Source organism: Ranitomeya variabilis, chromosome 2, assembly GCF_051348905.1.
Source record: "Ranitomeya variabilis isolate aRanVar5 chromosome 2, aRanVar5.hap1, whole genome shotgun sequence".
Lineage (NCBI taxonomy): Eukaryota > Metazoa > Chordata > Amphibia > Anura > Dendrobatidae > Ranitomeya > Ranitomeya variabilis.
The window spans coordinates 805,886,675-805,909,648 of record NC_135233.1 but is presented as its reverse complement, the minus strand read 5'-3'; the positions used below and the strand labels follow the sequence as shown (position 1 = coordinate 805,909,648).

At 44.0% G+C, this 22,974-nt stretch overlaps 1 protein-coding gene across 4 annotated transcripts in view; it reads left to right on the top strand.

The window, feature by feature from the left end:
• Positions 1 to 967: 967 nt before the first annotated feature.
• The window catches only part of FAM135A (family with sequence similarity 135 member A), a 146,749-nt gene continuing 124,742 nt past the window's right edge, over positions 968 to 22,974 (top strand). For 3 of the 4 annotated variants that reach the window (XM_077289956.1, XM_077289957.1, XM_077289954.1), the window contains exon 1: positions 1,020 to 1,143. The gene's annotated coding sequence lies outside the window, so the exon portion shown is untranslated. Of the gene's footprint in view, positions 1,144 to 22,974 lie in introns of all 4 variants that reach the window. The other variant, XM_077289955.1, reaches the window with a different exon arrangement.

Genomic DNA, 22,974 nt, shown 5'->3' with positions numbered 1-22,974 from the left:
GTAATGCCCCTGTGATGTATCCCTCCTCCTGTAATGCCCCTGTGCTGTATACCTCCTCCTGTAATGCCCCTGTGCTGTATACCTCCTCCTGTGTGTAATGCCCCTGTACTGCATACCACCTCCTGTGTGTAATGCCCCTGCACTGTATACCACCTCCTGTGTGTAATGCCCCTGTGCTGTATACCGCCTCCTGTAATGCCCCTGTGCTGTATACCACCTCCTGTGTGTAATGCCCCTGTGCTGTATACCGCCTCCTGTAATGCCCCTGTGCTGTATACCTCCTCCTGTGTGTAATGCCCCTGTACTGCATACCACCTCCTGTGTGTAATGCCCCTGTGCTGTATTCCACCTCCTGTAATGCCCCTGTGCTGTATACCTCCTCCTGTAATGCCCCTGTGCTGTATACCTCCTCCTGTGTGTAATGCCCCTGTGCTGTATACCACCTCCTGTGTGTAATGCCCCTGTGCTGTATACCTCCTCCTGTGTGTAATGCCCCTGTGCTGTATACCACCTCCTGTGTGTAATGCCCCTGTGCTGTATACCGCCTCCTGTGTGTAATGCCCCTGTGCTGTATACCTCCTGTGTGTAATGCCCCTGTGCTGTATACCACCTCCTGTGTGTAATGCCCCTGTGCTGTATACCGCCTCCTGTAATGCCCCTGTGCTGTATACCTCCTCCTGTGTGTAATGCCCCTGTACTGCATACCACCTCCTGTGTGTAATGCCCCTGTGCTGTATACCACCTCCTGTAATGCCCCTGTGCTGTATACCTCCTCCTGTAATGCCCCTGTGCTGTATACCTCCTCCTGTGTGTAATGCCCCTGTGCTGTATACCACCTCCTGTGTGTAATGCCCCTGTGCTGTACACCTCCTCCTGTGTGTAATGCCCCTGTGCTGTATACCACCTCCTGTAATGCCCCTGTGCTGTGGGCGCCTGTACATCTCCGGTGTTATCCCCGGTGACAGCTGTGGTGCGAGGTCAGTGTGGCGGCTGCCCCCTCCTCCCAGCTGTCATTCAGAGGCGGAGCTCGGTGCTTCTCTCCTCCCCTCCGTGTGGCCGTGGCCGGTCGGATGGCTGTCTTACTCCAGGCCGGGGCTTTGGCCGGGTCTCAGAAGCTCGTGTATTCCTCCTCAGCGGCGGACGGTAAGTGCGGTGTGTGCGGGTGTGTGAGGCTGCGGCTTAGCAGGCCCTTACCAGGCCCGGCGGCACGGACATAGCTGTGCGGTGTGTGTGTGTGCAGGGTGTGACAGTGTGTCCGCAGTGTGAGCCTAGGTGCTAGCCCTGTGTGCCCTGCTCGGGTCTGTGGTATATTCCCGTGTGTGGTCCCCATTGTACCCTCCTCTATGGTAAGCGATATAGGACCTGGGGCAGAGTGGCCATTGTGGCAGAGGGTGGTAAATTGTCGGGTGTAAGCATGGCTTAGTGCCCACCTGAAAGGAAAGGGACAGTGCCAGGGCATAGAGATCCAGTGGTGGCACCTGCTCACCTGGAGAGAAACAAATCTTTCTTATTGCATCTGAATTCCCAGTACTGGAGCATGTCACACACATCCAACTTTCCCAGGGCCCCGAATGGAGACTTGGGAACTAAGACTGGAGATGTGTCAGCTCATAGGTAGTCCTGGAGTCTGAGAAAGCTGGGGTCCTGTCCTGGTAACAGATCACTGATATTGAGTCACCATAGTAATAGTAGATCACTGACAGTGGGTAACCATAGTAATAGTAGATCACTGACAGTGGGTAACCATAGTAATAGTAGATCACTGTCGGTGGGTAACCATAGTAATAGTAGATCACTGTCGGTGGGTAACCATAGTAATAGTAGATCACTGACAGTGGGTAACCATAGTAATAGTAGATCACTGACAGTGGGTAACCATAGTAATAGTAGATCACTGACAGTGGGTAACCATAGTAATAGTAGATCACTGACAGTGGGTAACCATAGTAATAGTAGATCACTGACAGTGGGTAACCATAGTAATAGTAGATCACTGACAGTGGGTAACCATAGTAATTGTAGATCACTGACAGTGGGTAACCATAGTAATTGTAGATCACTGACAGTGGGTAACCATAGTAATTGTAGATCACTGACAGTGGGTAACCATAGTAATAGTAGATCACTGACAGTGGGTAACCATAGTAATAGTAGATCACTGACAGTGGGTAACCATGGTAATAATATGAGATTACTGATAATAGGTAACTATGGTAGTATTAGTAATAATTATAATAACTACAGATTATTAATAGATCACTTATAATGGTGTTGTAGCTGTTTTGCTGTGACCCAAAGTCAGATTTCCGGATCACCAGTGGGGCCGAATTAAGAGATTAGACCCTCCAAATAACGAGGCTCGGAGAAAAGAATAAGAATTGATTAATAATAGATGATCACAGATCTCTAATATAAGGTGTTACTAAGGAGAAGTGGTGCTGTGGGGGCTCCAGTACTAACCATCATGTGCTGAGTGGCCCCTGGAAACACAGCAGGAGTTGGTGTCACCCCTGCACATGGGAACTCGGGTGTTCCCTTCGCCTGCACCCCCAGTGATCATCCATTGATCGCCCGTACTGTGGACAGATGATAGATGCTGTTTCTGAGAAAACTCCTTTATAAATGAGTCTCCCGTAAACTGTGACAATCCTGTAGGATGGGCTGCGGATTGATTGTCATGGCTGACAGGGTTATTTGTAGGGAATCTGTCTCCGGCTTTTATGTCGCTTTCTCGGAGGCAGTGACCGGCGCTCTGAGACTGATAGGACGCTTATTCACAGAGTATTTGGAGTGTGTTTTTTTTCCGGTGGATTTTGGAGCAGAACCTGTTCCCATTAAAAACAATGTGTTAGCTTACCCTGAATAAAAGCACAGTTCACTATCTGCAGTGCTGGGGTCCTCACATGCCCACGCTGGGGGTCCTGGATATTTTGGATCTTTAGTTCTACCACTATTACAGTTCCTCCCTAAGCACAGTGGTATCTGTAGTGTAGTTCCCACTCATGAATATGGAGAACTCCACAGCGTATATCCCAAATCCGGTGACACGTCCCCTTAGGCCTGGTACAGACAGCTGTATTTCAGGGTCCATATACTAACTGCAGGTCTGATCTGAACTCACAACCTCTCTATATTCCCATGAGGCTATAAGTTTGGGTCAGGAGACCCGTGGTCAGGGCACTGTGGCCAATATATGGACCATGACATACACTGTCATCATGGCCTTAGGGTGCTAACAGACCTATAGGGGTCAGGACTTTTTCTTTAGCTTTCAAAATCCATGAGTGCAGAGGTGAGTGTGAGTGGCGGCCTGCGGTCCTAGTCATGTGTGTATTCCAGCCTACGGCTTGGTGCACGTCTGCTTCTTCCTTTATATGAGTGATCCTCCTCCTCCTTCGGCCACTCTCACATGACAGTATTTGTGCCAGCATTTTGCATCGGTATTTGAAAGCCAAAACCAGGAGAGGATCAAAAGCTAAGCATTGCCCAAACGTCTTGTGGCAGAGGCCTTAGGCTATGGTCACATGTTGATTTTTTGCTACTTTTTATTCTGCAGCCAAAACCCAATCTCATGCCAGTAAAAATGCTGTAAACAAAACACAGGTTTTGCTGGTTTTTCTCTTGCAGCTTTTTTGCTTGCGTTTTTCAGGATCCCAAAATTCAGCTTTGCTTCAGCACCATGCAGCATCAACAATACACAAGATGTTAGGCCACCAGTGCAAGACGTCTGTGAAACCATAAAACATTTTTGGGGAAAAAAAGGGTAAATTGATCATATTATTCGGGTGAAAAAGATATTTATGTCTGAAAAAATAGTGACTATTCTGAACAAAAAGTTCATGAGATTATGAAAAAATACATAATTACAAATGTAACAACAGCAGGGGAGTGGAATTGGGCTGGAATACATTACCTAAGACATTGGCAGTGCATTTTGTAGGGCGGACAATGTTTACTTTCAACATTGGTCAGGCAGTGTTCAGTTTCACACATTAGTGGGCCAATACTTGGTCAGGCATTGTTCAGGTTCACACATTAGTCAGGCAACGTTTAGTTGTACGCATTGGTCGGCCATTGAGTTGCTCAGGCAGTGTTCAGTTTCACACATTGGTTAGGCAATGTTTAGTTGTACTCATTGGTCGGCCATTGAGTTGGTCAGGCAGTGTTCAGTTTCACACATTGGTCAGGCAACGTTTAGTTGTACGCATTGGTTGGCCATTGAGTTGCTCAGGCAGTGTTCAGTTTCACACATTGGTCAGGCAACGTTTAGTTTTACACATTGGTCGGCCATTGAGTTGCTCAGGCAGTGTTCAGTTTCACACATTGGTCAGGCAACGTTTAGTTGTACGCATTGGTTGGCCATTGAGTTGCTCAGGCAGTGTTCAGTTTCACACATTGGTCAGGCAACGTTTAGTTGTACGCATTGGTCGTAAATTGAGTTGCTCAGGCAGTGTTCAGTTTCACACATTGGTCAGGCAACGTTTAGTTGTACGCATTGGTCGTCCATTGAGTTGCTCATGCAGTGTTTACTTTAACACAACACTAATGTAATTGTGCTGTACTAATCCTGACTGCCATTCTCAGGTAAGGAGACCAAGACATTATGGTTTAAACTTGAGAAAATCAGAAAACGAAATGTCTTTCCCATCCTGCTGTACATCTTGTGCACATGCCCCTATGGATCATAAAAGTGATGGACTGAACGGAAGGGGAAAGGAATTAAAGCAGGCTATTCTACATCTAATATGTGGATTTTTTATAAGGCCACATATAAATACCCATGGGTCAGCCTCATCGAAAACAAATAGGTAATTATTGTTGGTGATAGCCTGCAAGGACCTCTCCACTGAGGAAAGCAGTAGCTCCTCTTTCTACTGGCTCATAGACTAGATCCGGAGAAGAGGACCCCTTTATGATGTTCATATCCCCCAATAGATTGAGATTGTAGTCATCATTTAATCCTTGTGACATGTTCTTATTGATACCGATTGTACATAACTCAGATAAAAATAGGATAAAAATACCCACATTAGTGTATTTAATATATGTGTATATATATTTATATAGTGCTGGGCAAAAGTCGTAGGCGGGGTGGTAAAAATGCAATTTTGATAAAAGATCTAGCAGTTCTCTGAATGCTGAGCCTTGTGTAACCCCGCCCACACCACTGATTGGCAGATTTCTGTGTATACTGTGTAAGGCAGAGAGCTGTCACTGTGGGGGCGGGGTTACAGAGTGCTCATGAATATGGAGGACTACATGGCAGCATTTTTACTAGTCCTCTAGTGATGATCTGCTAATTTTATCAATACTACAGTAAGCTGCCTGAAAAGTGACACATCATTGGAATTGGCTTATCTAGCCCTATATACTGACTGGTTCCCTTTAAGAACTATCTTCATGTAAGGCACAAAGAGTCTTGGAGGTGATGATACGGCCCCCACAGAGCATCAGCATAGTCAAGTCTGCCTGGAATAACATGATGTGACAAGAATTTGCCAAAGCCTACATCCATAGAACATCAGTGGTTAGCTCTCCAAGATGTTTGGAAGAACCTTCCAGCCAAGCTGTGGTCGGTCGTGGGCACTGGCACCCCATTCATTGGTAATGAGGACCTCCAGGGATAGCAGAGCGCTGCACTGGACGCGTCGTCAGCACTCCCATAAGAATGAATGGAGTGGCAGTGCACACGATCAGCATCCACTTAGTGTACACGGTGCTCTGAAGGACCCCAGTTTTCGGGATTGGGGCTTCCTTCAACAACTGTGTGCACATGTACCCAGAAGAACGGTTTTGAAGGCAAAGGACGGTCACACCAATTAGTGACTTGATTTAGATTTCTCTTTTTCTTTCAAGTTTGTTAATTGATGAAAATAAACTATTAACCCTTCTATTTATGAGAGCATTCTTACTTTGCAGCATTTTCCACTCCTTTATAAAACTTTTGCCCAGTACTATATGAATATATATTTCTATACACACTCGTTTGACAGCGCTGATCCATCTGCTCCGTGTACAGGCCGTTCCTCCAGACCGATCACAATGCCGTCACTCAGCAGCACCTCGGAGTTATTGTTGGAAGTAGTGAAACTGGATTTGTGGCTTCTATCCCTCAGACGTGAGACCATCTCATAAAGCTGTCTCCCACGTGATGTCACCTGTGCACAGTCATCTGTTCAGCATCCTTAGTCCTAGCGTGGTTTTGGGCTGTCCATGACCCAGCTTGTCCTGACGGATGGGCTGGACCCTGTAAGATTTAGTAGGATTCGGATGGACCTTTGACGTTTTTCTGCTACCAGTCACCTAGTTCTTGTGGTCTTCATGGTTAAATACTGTTTATTTTACTTGCACGTATCTTATTACTCAGTGTGTGCACCTTCCTCTGTAAACTGGTGAAATAATAGGTGTCTGGGGGCTTAAAATGGGTAATTCTAGCGCCAAGCCTGCAGTTATTGTGACACTAGAGAATACGCGGAGGTTTATATGTCTGAGCAGAGCATGGCTTCCTATAATGCTGGGCTTTGTGTACTGTTCAGTTACTGATCGTAGAATAACAAACCTGCTTTATGCCCTGTTCACACTGTGGTCAAGGCTTCCATGTGTAAGATTCTAGAAGGATATGACTGATCCATTAGGGTCTGCTTTAGTTCACAAGTGCAAAGTGGATCTGTATAGCATGGGGACAGGTACGCAGCCTGCCTTCACTTTAGCCATATAATATGGGCTGGGGTAGATTTGCTTTTCTGGCGTGCGGACGGGCAAACACATGGTATGGGGGGCACTCTATGAATACAGTGTGTCGTGTGACAATGGGTCTGTCTGGCATCTTTTTCTTTTTTTCTGGATAAAACATTACAGCATAGTATATGTTATTCTAATAGTCAAATAACAATGGACACCTAACAGAAAAGAACGAACACAAGTGTGAGCACGTGCATCTATTTTCCTATGTTTTTTTAATCTGATTATTGTGTTTTTGGTGCAGATTTGATGCAGCGTTTTTAGTGTAGGAACGCTAAGAATTTGCACTTCAAAAAATAAATGCTTTTTTACGTGCACATTTTTGGGCTCCCCGTGAAATGGTACTGTACAACGCATGGAAAACAGCTGCAGATCCGCAGAGGTATTTTCCGCACCATGGCCACAGCGGATTTGGTTTTCTATAGGTTTACATGGTACTGTACACCGCATGGAAAACTGCTGCAGATCCGCAGCATCAAATCCGCAACATGTGCACATAGCCTGATTGTCGATACTCACTTTGCCCAATCTTTCATTGTTTGTCGGGGAGAACCAAGAGGCACCATCTACTTGAGATGGGCTGCCTGTCCTGGATGTAGCTAGTCAGTTCTGCTGGATGGTCAGATAAAAGAGAAGTAGATGTTAGCACTGGAGGGGTGTTTGGAGAGAGGGTCTATTGTACAAGGAAGAAGGTAAGGAGGGGTCATATCCCGTCTATGCAGTGGCTGTGTCCTGTGCCCCCGGTCACTGCACTCACACGCTTCCTCTTCCTATTACCGCTATCCTCTGCTCAGTGCCATAGTAATATACCAGCAGCTGACTTAGCAGGAATATTTCATTGCCAGATGTGTGACTTCCGGATCTGTGAGGAGCCTGGAGATTGTGTTTAGTGTAACAAAATCCTCAATTGTTTGTGATTTTAATTATATCTTTTTTAGCTTGTATGGCAAAAAGTATAAAAAAAATAAAAAAAAGTCTGAGCTTGTTATGTGGATCCAGGAGACAATCTGTAATGCACTAACAAGCATGACATGTACTGAAATTGGTAGTTGCTGCATCTTAGGAAAGTTGTAAAAGCAGTTTACCTAAATTCAAGTTTTCTTGGCGCCAGTATGTGCAGTTTCCTTGGCGCCAACACATGCAGTTTTTTTTTTTGCGGCAGCACATGCAGTTTTCTTCCTGCTAATACACACTTGATATCTATAGTGTTTACACGTGCGCTTATCTTCATTTAATTTGTCTTAAATGAAAAAACATAAAAAGAATTGTCCTAAAGCCAAATTGGATATAATTCCACACCAAACATAAAAAAGGGGTGGACAAAAGTATTGGCACTGTTCGAAAAACCATGTGATGCTTCTCTAATTTGTGTAATTAACAGCACCTGTAACTTACCTGTGGCACCTAACAGGTGTTGGCAATAACTAAATCACGCTTGTAGCCAGTTGACATGGATTAAAGTTGACTCAACCTCTGTCCTGTGTCCTTGTGTGTACCACATTGAGCATGGAGAAAAGAAAGAAGACCAAAGAACTGTCTGAGGACTTGAGAAACCAAGTTGTGAGGAAGCATGAGCAATCTCAAGGCTACAAGTCCATCTTCAAAGACCTGAATGTTCCTGTGTCTACCGTGCGCAGTGTCATCAAGAAGTTTAAAGCCCATGGCACTGCGGCTAACCTCCCTAGATGTGGACAGAAAAGAAAAATTGACAAGAGATTTCAACGCACGATTGTGCGGATGTTGGATAAAGAACCTCGACTAACATCCAAACAAGTTCAAGCTGCCCTGCAGTCCGAGGGTACAACAGTGTCAACCCGTACTATCCGTCGGCGTCTGAATGAAAAGGGACTGTATGGTAGGAGTCTGCTCAGGAAGACCCCACTGCTTACCCCGAGACATAAAAAAGCCAGGCTGGAGTTTGCCAAAGCTTACCTGAAAAAGCCTAAAACATTTTGGAAGAATGTTCTCTGGTCAGAAGAGACAAAAGTATAGCTTTTCGGGCAAAGGCATCAACATAGAGTTTACAGGAGAAAAAAAGAGGCATTCAAAGAAAAGAACACGGTCCCTACAGTCAAACATGGTGGAGGTTCCCTGATGTTTTGGGGTTGCTTTGCTGCCTCTGGCACTGGACTGCTTGACCGTGTGCATGGCATTATGAAGTCTGTAGACTACCACCAAATTTTGCAGCATAATGTAGGGCCCAGTGTGAGAAAGCTGGGTCTCCCTCAGAGGTCATGGGTCTTCCAGCAGGACAATGACCCAAAACACACTTCAAAAAGCACTAGAAAATGGTTTTAGAGAAAGCACTGGAGACTTCTAAGGTGGCCAGCAATGAGTCCAGACCTGAATCCCATAGAACACCTGTGGAGAGATCTAAAAATGGCAGTTTGGAGAAGGCACCCTTCAAATATCAGGGACCTGGAGCAGTTTGGTAAAGAAGAATGGTCTAAAATTCCAACAGAGCATTGTAAGAAACTCATTGATGGTTACCGGAAGCGGTTGGTCGCAGTTATTTTGGCTAAAGGTTGTGCAACCAAGTATTAGGCTGAGGGTGCCAATACTTTTGTCTGGCCCATTTTTGGAGTTTTGTGTGAAATGATCAATGTTTTGCTTTTTGATTCATTCTCTTTTGTGTTTTTTCATTTAAGACAAATTAAATGAAGATAATAATACCAAAGAATTTGTGATTGTAATCATTTTCAGGAAGAAACTGAGTATTATCTGACAGAATTGCAGGGGTGTCAATACTTTTGGCCACAACTGTATAGTCCTTACACGTGCGGTTTTCTTCATTCTAATATACAGTGATATCTTTAGTGCTAACATGTGCGATTTTCTTCATTCTAATATACGCTGATATCTTTAGTGCTAACACGTGCGGTTTTCTTCGTGGTAATACATGCTGATATCTATAGTCCTTACACGTGCGGTTTTCTTCGTGGTAATACATGCTGATATCTACAGTGCTAACACGTGCGGTCTTCTTCGTGGTAATACATGCTGATATCTATAGCCCTTACACGTGCGGTTTTCTTCGTGGTAATACATGCTGATATCTATAGTGCTAACACGTGCGGTTTTCTTCATGCTAATACATGCTGATATCAATAGTGCTAACACGTGCGGTTTTCTTCGTGGTAATACATGCTGATATCTACAGTGCTAACACGTGCGGTCTTCTTCGTGGTAATACATGCTGATATCTATAGCCCTTACACGTGCGGTTTTCTTCGTGGTAATACATGCTGATATCTATAGTGCTAACACGTGCGGTTTTCTTCGTGGTAATACATGCTGATATCTACAGTCCTTACACGTGCGGTTTTTTTCGTGGTAATACATGCTGATATCTATAGTCCTTACACGTGCGGTTTTCTTCGTGGTAATACATGCTGATATCTTTAGTGCTAACACGTGCGGTTTTCTTCGTGGTAATACATGCTGATATCTATAGTCCTTACACGTGCGGTTTTCTTCGTGGTAATACATGCTGATATCTATAGTGCTAACACGTGCGGTTTTCTTCGTGGTAATACATGCTGATATCTACAGTCCTTACACGTGCGGTTTTCTTTGTGGTAATACATGCTGATATCTATAGTCCTTACACGTGCGGTTTTCTTCGTGGTAATACATGCTGATATCTATAGTGCTAACACGTGCGGTTTTCTTCGTGGTAATACATGCTGATATCTACAGTCCTTACACGTGCGGTTTTCTTCGTGGTAATACATGCTGATATCTATAGTGCTAACACGTGCGGTTTTCTTCGTGGTAATACATGCTGATATCTACAGTGCTAACACGTGCGGTCTTCTTCGTGGTAATACATGCTGATATCTATAGCCCTTACACGTGCGGTTTTCTTCGTGGTAATACATGCTGATATCTATAGTGCTAACACGTGCGGTTTTCTTCGTGGTAATACATGCTGATATCTATAGTCCTTACACGTGCGGTCTTCTTCGTGGTAATACATGCTGATATCTATAGTGCTAACACGTGCGGTTTTCTTCGTGGTAATACATGCTGATATCTATAGTCCTTACACGTGCGGTTTTCTTCGTGGTAATACATGCTGATATCTATAGTGCTAACACGTGCGGTTTTCTTCGTGGTAATACATGCTGATATCTACAGTGCTAACACGTGCGGTTTTCTTTGTGGTAATACATGCTGATATCTATAGTCCTTACACGTGCGGTTTTCTTCGTGGTAATACATGCTGATATCTATAGTGCTAACACGTGCGGTTTTCTTCGTGGTAATACATGCTGATATCTACAGTCCTTACACGTGCGGTTTTCTTCGTGGTAATACATGCTGATATCTATAGTGCTAACACGTGCGGTTTTCTTCGTGGTAATACATGCTGATATCTACAGTCCTTACACGTGCGGTTTTCTTCGTGGTAATACATGCTGATATCTATAGTGCTAACACGTGCGGTTTTCTTCGTGGTAATACATGCTGATATCTACAGTCCTTACACGTGCGGTTTTCTTCGTGGTAATACATGCTGATATCTACAGTGCTTACACGTGCGGTTTTCTTCGTGGTAATACATGCTGATATCTATAGTCCTTACACGTGCGGTTTTCTTCGTGGTAATACATGCTGATATCTATAGTGCTAACACGTGCGGTTTTCTTCGTGGTAATACATGCTGATATCTATAGTCCTTACACGTGCGGTTTTCTTCGTGGTAATACATGCTGATATCTATAGTGCTAACACGTGCGGTTTTCTTCGTGGTAATACATGCTGATATCTATAGTCCTTACACGTGCGGTTTTCTTCGTGGTAATACATGCTGATATCTATAGTGCTAACACGTGCGGTTTTCTTCGTGGTAATACATGCTGATATCTATAGTCCTTACACGTGCGGTTTTCTTCGTGGTAATACATGCTGATATCAACAGTGCTTACACGTGCGGTTTTCTTCGTGGTAATACATGCTGATATCTATAGTGCTTACACGTGCGGTTTTCTTCGTGGTAATACATGCTGATATCTATAGTCCTTACACGTGCAGTTTTCTTTGTGGTAATACATGCTGATATCTACAGTGCTTACACGTGCGGTTTTCTTCGTGGTAATACATGCTGATATCTGTAGTGCTTACACGTGCGGTTTTCTTTGTGGTAATACATGCTGATATCTACAGTCCTTACACGTGCGGTTTTCTTCGTGGTAATACATGCTGATATCTATAGTGCTTACACTTGCGGTTTTCTTCGTGGTAATACATGCTGATATCTACGGGCGGTTTTCCTCGCGATAATACACGCTGATATCTATAGTGCTAAGACGTGCTGTTTTCTGCGTTCTAATACACGCTAATATTTTTGGGGGCTAATACATGCTGTTATGATGCAATCAGAGTTGCAGTTTCTATTAAATTAGAATTTAGTTGTAGGAAGTGATCTAAGAACTGTTTCTTTGAAGAAACCACATGAAAATACTTCAATAAAAATTTCAATTAAAATTGCGGTTTCACAATTGATGGAAGAACACCACATGTAGAATATGCCACTGGTTGTAAAAACGTGCCCTGGAGAATATGCTGTTTTCAGGAGCGCTACAGGAAAGAAAATTCCCATAAAGCAGTTTGTGCTCGCATTGAGTACATGCAGCAGAATTTTCTGTGTCAAGTACGCTCGTTTCTGATGCGTTTTTACTTGCCGTCTTTTTCCGTTTGTTTGCATGGATGAAAAGTGCTGCAAAAACTCTGAAAGAACTGAAAGGCTGCAGTTTTTAAAAATGCTGGGAAGGTTCAAAGCTACAAAGAAAAAAGTAATGTCCGTAAGATTTCAGAACTCTCATTGGCTTTGCTGGTACTGCTTGTTCACTTACATGTTACGTTAAGATGGGGAGTTAGTGTAACTATAGTTTTTTGCGATTGTTTCCCTTCCTGCCATGCACCCTACAATATTATGTACAGGAGAGGATGAGCTGCCCACCAACCGTGCCCCATAAATGATGTGGAGGCATTCATCTGTCTCGTGGTGGGTAATCTGTATGGCTGGCTGCAGATGCTCCAGGAATATTCAGTACTACTGTTCCAGGAGCTGGCGGCCTCTTGGGAGATGTACTCGGCGTGCAGAGGGTTAATATGGCACAGAACGGGGCTATTGTATGAGCGGCCATCACATGGATCACAGCATGCTCATTTCCTAGATGGAGTCCTAAACAATGTATGCTCAGTTTCCTCTCCCTGCCGTCACATGCATGCATTGTCCATGACTCCTCACACTAAGGGCTCGAGCAGACGACCGTATTATCGGCCTGCGTACGATCCCACAAAACATCGGATCACACTCGGACAATGTTATGCTATGGGGCCGGGCACATGTCAGGTTTTTTCCTCGGACAGAGCCAGTCCAGGGGAAAAGAATCGCAGCATGCCCGAGATTGATCTGATCTTCAGATCACACTCAGCCATGCAAGTGAATGAGTTCATGGAAAACAGCAGACTGCTCTTGGATTACATCTGAGTGCAGTACGATTTCCACAGACTGACATGATGGAGGACTGACATTTGCTCAGCTGTTCCAATCAGTCACGCAAACTTCTGTATTCTTGACCTTCATTCAAACTCCTAACTCATTGCAGTTCTGAATGAGCAACAGTAGGGGTCAGGACCCCTGGTCTAGTAATCATAGGGTCCCAGCAGTGGGTCCTCCCCAAAAAACAAACATTAATCATCTCTTCTGTTGATAGGTGATAAATGTCATTCCAGTGTTGTGTCACTTACTTGGCTACTTGCTTTTGTTTGGATAAAATCACTGTTTTATCTGCTGCAAATCTATCAGTTCTCAAATGCTGAGCTCTGTATAACCACACCCCCACCACTGATTGGCAGCTTTCTCTGAATGCTGTGCATAGGCAGAAAGCTGTCAATCAGTGGTGGGTGTGGGGTTGTACAGAGCTCATGACTATGAACGCCTACATGGCAGCAGGCTTACTAGTCCTCTAGTGATAATCTTCTGCTGATGAACAGTGATTTTATCAAAACTACAGCAAGCAGCCCCTTAAAGGGAACCTGTCACCCCCAAAATGGCTGGTGAGGTAAGCTCACCGGCATCAGGGGCTTATCCTCAGCATTCTATAATGCTGTAGATAAGCCCCCGATGTTACCTGAAAGAGGAGAAAAAGACGTTAGATTATACTCACCCAGGGGCGGTCCCGGTGCGGTCAGGTCGGATGGGCGTCTCAGGTCCGGTCCAGCGCCTCCCATCTTCATTCCATGACGTCCTCTTCGGGTCTTTACGCCGTGGCTCCGGCGCAGGCGTACTTATTTCCCCTGTTGAGGGCAGAGCAAAGTACTGCAGTGTGCAGGCGCCAGGCCTCTCTGACCTTTCTGGCGCCTGCGCACTGCAGTTCTTTGCTGTAGATAAGCCCCTGATGCCGATGAGCTTACCTCACCAGCCATTTTGGGGGTGACAGGTTCCCTTTAAGTGACAGAGTGTTGGAATTGGGGTCTCTGTCTCTACTTTATGCTGCTCACAGATTAGGTGGCAAAAACCTGGTTATAGATTCCCTTTAAGGGTTCAGGAGGCAATGAGCATGATCTAGGCAGGACTTTGTCCATGACTGAGTTGTGCAGCTCCTCTGTTCTCCTTCCTGGAAATGTGTGACTGAGATGAGGAGCCATTTTCTTTGCTAATGAATTGCATGGGAATGTGTAGGGGCCCTGCCATCTGGTTACACACCGCTCTGCAGGTTCTCCAGGAGGAGTGACAGAGGAGTGGGGTGATGCAGAATGATTTCTTCCTAAGATAGGCAGGTCAGGAGAGCGGACAGATCCTCTGCCATCTAATATCTGCGTATGTGAGGAGCTGTACACTCGCCCGATTCCACCTCTCAGTTTATAATTACATCTCTGTGAAGTAAGGAGTCCATGCTGAATTACGTCCTGAGTGGACAAAATACCAGTGTCAGCAGTAACTGTTCAGCAAGAGCTTATTCAGACATCCATGATTTTCCACATACCCAGAAATCAGTGGGGTCCGGGTGTCATCAGAGTTTAGTCAGTGTCACTTTTTACCACCAGTGTTACATCAGCATTAGAAGAGTGCATTAAAAATAAATAAATGAACAACACCGCTTGACTTATGCATTACAATGTTAGAGGCAATCTGTCACCAGGTTTTTGCTACCTCATCTGAGAGCAGCTTAATGTAGGGGCAGAGACCCTGATTCCAGCGATGTCACTTAGGGTACGTTCCCACGTTCAGGAACTGCTGTGGGTTTGACGCTGTGTATTCCTGGAGCTTCAAAACCGCAGTGTCCAGATGTGACCGCATAGTGGAAGGGATTTCTAGAAATCTCATGTCCTCTATGTGTGCATGTGCGCCTGCCGATCACCCGCGGAAACTAACGTGTGGCGCATCTTTCAGGGCCGCAGCATGTCAATTTTTCTTGTGAAGATGCGAGTTTCCACAACAGAAATTTGACCAATAGAATGTATAGGATGCGGTGAATCCGCACGGTTCAGTGAGCACATGTGGACTTACCTCTGCTCTATACTGCATCCAATATGCTGCTACTTCCGGATCGTGAGCACATGGCCTTACTGGACTTCTTGCTGCTGTTTTGATAAAGATCTACCGGGTCTGTATAACCATGCCTCCACCATTGATTAACAGCTCTCTGTGTGCACTGTGTATAGGCAGAAAGCTTCCAATGAATGGTGTGAACGGAGTTACGGTATACAGTGTTCACCTATATGAAGGACTACATGGCACAAGATTTACTAGTCCTCCAGTGATAAAATCACTGTTTTATCAGATTATCAAAACTACAGAAAGCAACCCAGTAAGTGTCAAATCACTGGATTCAGGGTCTTTGCCTCTACATTATGTGGACTCGGATTTGGTGGCAAAAGCCTGGTGACAGATTCCCTTAAATCACACACCATGTGGATTGTGCACTGATGCCATCTGTGTGCTGTCTGCCATTTCACAGTCCCATAGACTTGTATGGGTAAATATGATCCATTCTATACAATCATGGCCAAAAGTATTCACACCCCTGCAATTCTATCAGATAATACTCAGTTTCTTCCTGAAAAGGATTGCAAACACAAATTCTTTGGTATTATTATCTTCATTTAATTTGTCTTAAATGAAAAAACACAAAAGAGAATGAAGCAAAAAGCAAAGTATTACCACGAAGAAAACCGCACATGTAAGGACTATAGATATCAGCATGTATTACCACGAAGAAAACCGCACGTGTTAGCACTATAGATATCAGCATGTATTACCACGAAGAAAACCGCACGTGTTAGCACTATAGATATCAGCATGTATTACCACGAAGAAAACCGCACGTGTTAGCACTATAGATATCAGCATGTATTACCACAAAGAAAACTGCACGTGTTAGCACTATAGATATCAGCGTATATTAGAATGAAGAAAACCGCACCAGTAAGCACAATACAGTTGTGGCCAAAAGTATTGACACCCCTGCAATTCTGTCAGATAATCCTCAGTTTCTTCCTGAAAATGATTACAATCACAAATTCTTTGGTATTATTATCTTCATTTAATTTGTCTTAAATGAAAAAACACAAAAGAGAATGAATCAAAAAGCAAAACATTGATCATTTCACACAAAACTCCAAAAATGGGCCAGACAAAAGTATTGGCACCCTCAGCCTAATACTTGGTTGCACAACCTTTAGCCAAAATAACTGCGACCAACCGCTTCCGGTAACCATCAATGAGTTTCTTACAGTGCTCTGCTGGAATTTTAGACCATTCTTTTTGGCAAACTGCTCCAGGTCCCTGATATTTGAAGGGTGCCTTCTCCAAACTGCCATTTTTAGATCTCTCCACAGGTGTTCTATGGGATTCAGGTCTGGACTCATTGCTGGCCACCTTAGAAGTCTCAGAGTGCTTTCACTCAAACCATTTTCTAGTGTTTTTTGAAGTGTGTTTTGGTTCATTGTCCTGCTGGAAGACCCATGACCTCTGAGGGAGACCCAGCTTTCTCACACTGGGCCCTACATTATGCTGCAAAATTTGTTGGTAGTCTTCAGACTTCATAATGCAATGTACACGGTCAAGCAGTCCAGTGCCAGAGGCAGCAAAGCAACCCCAAAACATCAGGGAACCTCCGCCATGTTTGACTGTAGGGACTGTGTTCTTTTCTTTGCCTTTTTTTCTCCTGTAAACTCTATGTTGATGCCTTTGCCCGAAAAGCTCTACTTTTGTCTCATCTGACCAGAGAACATTCTTCCAAAACGTTTTAGGCTTTTTCAGGTAAGTTTTGGCAAACTCCAGCCTGGCTTTTTTATGTCTTGGGGTAAGAAGTGGGGTCTTCCTGGGTCTCCTACCATACAGTCCCTTTTCATTCAGACGCCGACGGATAGTACGGGTTGACACTGTTGTACCCTCGGACTGAAGGGCAGCTTGAACTTGTTTGGATGTTAGTCGAGGTTCTTTATCCAACATCTGCACAATCTTGCGTTGAAATCTCTTGTCAATTTTTCTTTTCCGTCCACATCTAGGGAGGTTAGCCACAGTGCCATGGACTTTAAACTTCTTGATGACACTGTGCATGGTAGACACAGGAACATTCAGGTCTTTGGAGATGGACTTGTAGCCTTGAGATTGCTCATGCTTCCTCACAATTTGGTTTCTCAAGTCCTCAGACAGTTCTTTGGTCTTCTTTCTTTTCTCCATGCTCAATGTGGTACACACAAGGACACAGGACAGAGGTTGAGTCAACTTTAATCCATGTCAACTGGCTGCAAGTGTGATTTAGTTATTGCCAACACCTGTTAGGTGCCACAGGTAAGTTACAGGTGCTGTTAATTACACAAATTAGAGAAGCATCACATGATTTTTCGAACAGTGCCAATACTTTTGTCCACCCCTTTTTTTATGTTTGGTGTGGAACTATATCCAATTTGGCTTTAGAACAATTCTTTTTGTGTTTTTTCATTTAAGACAAATTAAATGAAAATAATAATAACAAAGAATTTGTGTTTGCAATCATTCTCAGGAAGAAACTGAGACTTATCTGACAGAATTGCAGGGGTGTGAATACTTTTGGCCATGACTGTAGATGTCAGTGTTTCTTTTTTTTTTTTTTTTTAACCATCACAGTTCACAAAAAAATAAAACACAGTCGTGACTAGCACTATATAGTATAATGTGTACATCAGTGAAAACTGCAAGTGTGAATGAGGAGCAGAGTTATATGGGACAGGCAGGAATCAGAAGAAAGGTAATACAAGGTTTTCTGGTTTTAGAAATGTGTCCAGGCGCAGTTTTTTGTAAAAAAAAAAAAACAACAAAAAAACAAAAAAAAAAACAACCCAGACCCTCGTTGTTCACTCACAGGGGGCTCTGCGGCTGGCAGCACTGAGGCCAGGTCGCCAGCTCTGCACCCAACGCCTGAGCTCAGCTGCTCATATACTCCGGAACAAGCTCTGAACTCAGTAATTGGCTGCAGCGTTGTTGCTTTACCTAAGGCACTGCAGACAAACAAAAATCGAGGCAGCGATTGGGATCTTGTGCTGGACCTGAGGAGGGTGTCTAAACCAAAGTTTTATTTGTTTTTTGTTGTGTTTGGTGACGGAACTTTTCTAAAACTGGACAATCCCTTTAAAAAAAAAAAAAGCTGCTTACCGGCCTTCTGTAAGTCTGTGGGTTTTACATGTTTAGGCCGGCGTCACACTAGTGAGTTTTACGGACGTATGAGAGGTGCAGAAAATATGGATTGCATACGGTACAATGATTCTCTATGGCCCAGCTCCTATCTGCCGTATTTTACTGATCCGTATTATACGGTCTTGTACGGCCATAGAAAATTGCAGCATGCTGCGTTTGTCACCGTATTGCGCAAAAAAATCGCCAATGAAAGTCTATGGGGGCGAGAAAAATATGGATTACACACGGACCATGCGTGTGACTTGCGAGAAATACGCATCGGTGTTCTCTAGAAAAGCCGGCAATTCAGCGCGGTGTACAGTAAAATCACACTGACAGGTTAGAATAGATAGAATAAATGTCTACACATAGAATAGGTATATATATATATATATATATATTTCATACAGCGCTAGATATCATAAAAGCCGGTAATTCAATTGCCGGCTTTTTCTTTCTCCTTCACAAACCCGACAGGATATGAGACATGGTTTACGTACAGTAAACCATCTCATATCCCTTTTTTTTTGCACATTCCACACTACTAATGTTAGTAGTGTGTATGTGCAAAATTTGGGCGCTGTAGCTGCTAAAATAAAGGGTTAATCGTGGAAAAACATGGCGTGGGCTCCCGCGCAAATTTCTCCGCCAGAGTGGTAAAGCCAGTGACTGAGGGCAGATATTAATAGCCTAGAGAGGGTCCATGGTTATTGGCCCCCCCTGGCTAAAAACATCTGCCCCCAGCCACCCCAGAAAAGGCACATCTTGAAGATGCGCCTATTCTGGCACTTGGCCACTCTCTTCCCACTCCCCTGTAGTGGTGTGATATGGGGTAATGAAGGGTTAATGTCACCTTGCTATTGTAAGGTGACATTAAGCCAGATTAATAATGGAGAGGCGTCAATTATGACACCTATCCATTATTAATCCAATAGTACGAAATGGTTAATAAAACACACACACACACACACATTATTTAAAAGTATTTTAATGAAATAGACACGGTGTTTTAATATTTTATTATACTCGTAATCCACCTGAAGACCCTCGTCCTGTAAAAAAGGTAAAATAAAAAATCAACAGTATCCCATACCTTCCGTGATTCCGTCAGTCCCACGATGTAAATCCATCTGAAGGGGTTAAATCATTTTACAGCCAGGAGCTGTGCTAATGCAGTCGCTCCTGTCTGTAAAATGTTGTGAATGAATGTAATGCAGGGGAATGTCCTGTAGTTACCTTGAGTCGCGGTGATGCGCCCCCTGCTGGATGTCCTCATATGAACTCGAGCGTGGGAACTTCATTCCCCTGCATTACATTCATTCACAACATTTTACAGACAGGAGCGACTGCATTAGCACAGCTCCTGGCTGTAAAATGATTTAACCCCTTCAGATGGATTTACATCGTGGGACTGACGGAATGACGGAAGGTATGGGATACTGTTGATTTTTTATTTTACCTTTTTTACAGGACGAGGGTCTTCAGGTGGATTACGAGTATAATAAAATATTAAAACACCCTGTGTCTTTCTTTCATTAAAATACTTTTAAAGGGAACCTGTCACCCCCCCAGTCTTTTTAAACTAAAAGAGCCACCTTGTGCAGCAGTAATGCTGCATTCTGACAAGGTGGCTCTTTTAGTTCTGGGTGCTGTAACTTGAGAAATAATCGGTTTTATAATTTGTCTAAAATACCTGCTCCTCAGTCAAGTGGGCCGGCGTTTTCCCCCTGCTTCAGACAGCACACAGCTGTCACTCACATCTTCTTGGTGCCGGGCACCGCCTCCTCCTCACCTCCTCCTCACCGCTGTTTTCAAAAGTAGCCGGCGCCTGCGCTCTTATCCCCTGCCTGGTGCAGGCGCAGTGAGCGCTGGCCGTCTTTCCTCATATGCAGCCCAGCTGACTGCGCCTGCGCAGGGGATAAGAGCGCAGGCGCCGACTACTTTTGAAAACAGCAGCGAGGAGGAGGCGGCGTCCGGCGCCAAGAAAATGTGAGTGACAGCTGTGTGCTATCTGAAGCAGGGGGGAAACGCTGGCCCACTTGACTGAGGAGCAGGTACTTCAGACAAATTATAAAACTGATTATTTCTCAAGTTACAGCACCCAGAACTAAAAGAGCCACCTTGTCAGAATGCAGCATTACTGCTGCACAAGGTGGCTCTTTTAGTTTGAAACGACTGGGGGAGGTGACAGGTTCCCTTTAAATAATGTGTGTGTGTTTTATTAACCATTTTGTACTATTGGATTAATAATGGATAGGTGTCATAATTGACGCCTCTCCATATTAACCTGGCTTAATGTCACCTTACAATAGGAAGGTGACATTAACCCTTCATTACCCCATATCCCACCGCTACACGGGAGTGGGAAGAGAGTGGCCAAGTGCCAGAATAGGCGCATCTTCCAGATGTGCCTTTTCTGGGGTGGCTGGGGGCAGATGTTTTAGCCAGGGGGGGCCAATAACCACGGACCCTCTCTAGGCTATTAATATCTGTCCTCAGTCACTGGCTTTACCACTCTGGCGAAGAAAATTGCGCGGGAGCCCACGCCAATTTTTTCCGTGAATTAACCCTTTATTTTAGCAGCTACAGCCCCCAAATTTTGCACATGCACACTACTAACATTAGTAGTGTGGAATGTGCAAAAAAAAAAAAGGGATATGAGATAGTTTACCGTATGTAAACAATGTCTCATATCCTGTTGGGTTTGTGAAGGAGAAAGAAAAAGCCGGCAAATTACCGGCTTCTCAGCTGTCTCGCGCTGAATTAAATATAAACACAGTATGTATGTATGTATATGTATATATATATATATATATATATATATATATATATATATATATATATATATATATATATATATATATATATATATATATATATATATATATATATATATAATATATACACACACACACACACACACACACACACACACACACACACATATATATATATGTATGTCTCAATGACATATATATATATATATATATATACACTGTATATATGTTTTAACGAACATTTGAGCCCAAAAATCCATTAGATGACGGTTTTGCAAGCCTGCGAGAAAATATCGCAGTACGGATGCCATACGGATTACATACGGAGGATGCCATGCGCAAAATACGCTGCCACACCCTGCCCACGGATGACATACGGATCACTATTTTTGGAACATTTCTGCGTATTACGGCCGTAAAATACGGACCGTATTTTCATACGCTGAGTGTGACGCCGGCCTTACTCTTACAGGTTTTGGACTAGGTTGGTTCAGGCAATGTTCTTACACAAACAAGCATGATGGATGCCGGTCAGCCGATGGCGGACATCTGTTGGGAAATTCCTCTGCTGAATGCTGTCGTTGCCCAATGGCAGAGCTGCGCCCCAACGGTGGAAGCTCAGCGTAGGCCAAAGATTACCGCAGAGACTGAGCAGTCACTCTCTGCACTCGGGGACCGCCAACACAACCTTCAGGCCACTGATGTTGCAGATTTTGGGGGAAAAATCCAAGTAACCTAATTTACTTTATGGGTGCAGAAATGATTCAGAAAACTGCACCATCAAAAGCTCCTTAGAGAACATAGCCTTACACTTCCATGAGCACAGACTAAACACTACAGCTGGTGTAAAACAAGCCCTTCATGGATGGAAAATATGGGTCTCGGAAAATGACCACACACACTTTTTTTTTTTTTCACCTGTAAAAAGAATATAAAAAACTATACAAGTTTGCTATTGCCACAACTGTACTGACCTGCAGAATCATGTTACAGTTCATTTTTTATCACAAAATGAATTTCTTAAAAGTGAAACCCCCCAAAAATGACGGCTGAATGATCTTTTCACTATTTCCCCTCCCTATATCTCTGAACTAATCTCCCACTATATTCCCTCACGTAATCTTCGATCCTCCCAAGACCTCCTACTCTCCTCCACACTTATTCGTTCCTCACACAATCGCCTCCAAGATTTCTCCCGAATATCCCCCATCCTCTGGAATTCCACGCCTCAACACGTCCGATTTCCACCACCCTCGGATCCTTCAGACAGAACCTGAAAACCCATCTCTTCAGGAAAGCCTACAGCCTACAATAACCGAGCCGTCGCCTCACCACCGCCAGAGCCCCCGCCGCCTCACCCCTACCTTCTGTCTCTTCCCCACTATCCCATAGAATGTAAGTCCGCAAGGACAGGGTCCTCTCCCCTCTGTACCAGTGTGTCACTGTAAACCTGTTTACTGTAAATGATATCTATAACCCTGTATGTAACCCCTTTCTCATGTACAGCACCATGGAATTAATGGTGCTATATAAATAAATAATAATAAATAATAATTCGATTTTTTTTCCCTGTTTCTCAGTACATTATATGGTGAAATGAATAGGGACTTTCACACTACATCTCGTCCCACAAAAAGCACGTCAATGAAAAATGTAAAAAAGTTAATGACTCTTGCAAGAAGAGGAGTCAAAAAAAAAAAAATTGGCCCCATCAGGAAGTTTAACCCCTTGTCGCCGAAGGTCGCACACTTACAATCCTATAGGGGCTCTCTGAATTTGTTGCGG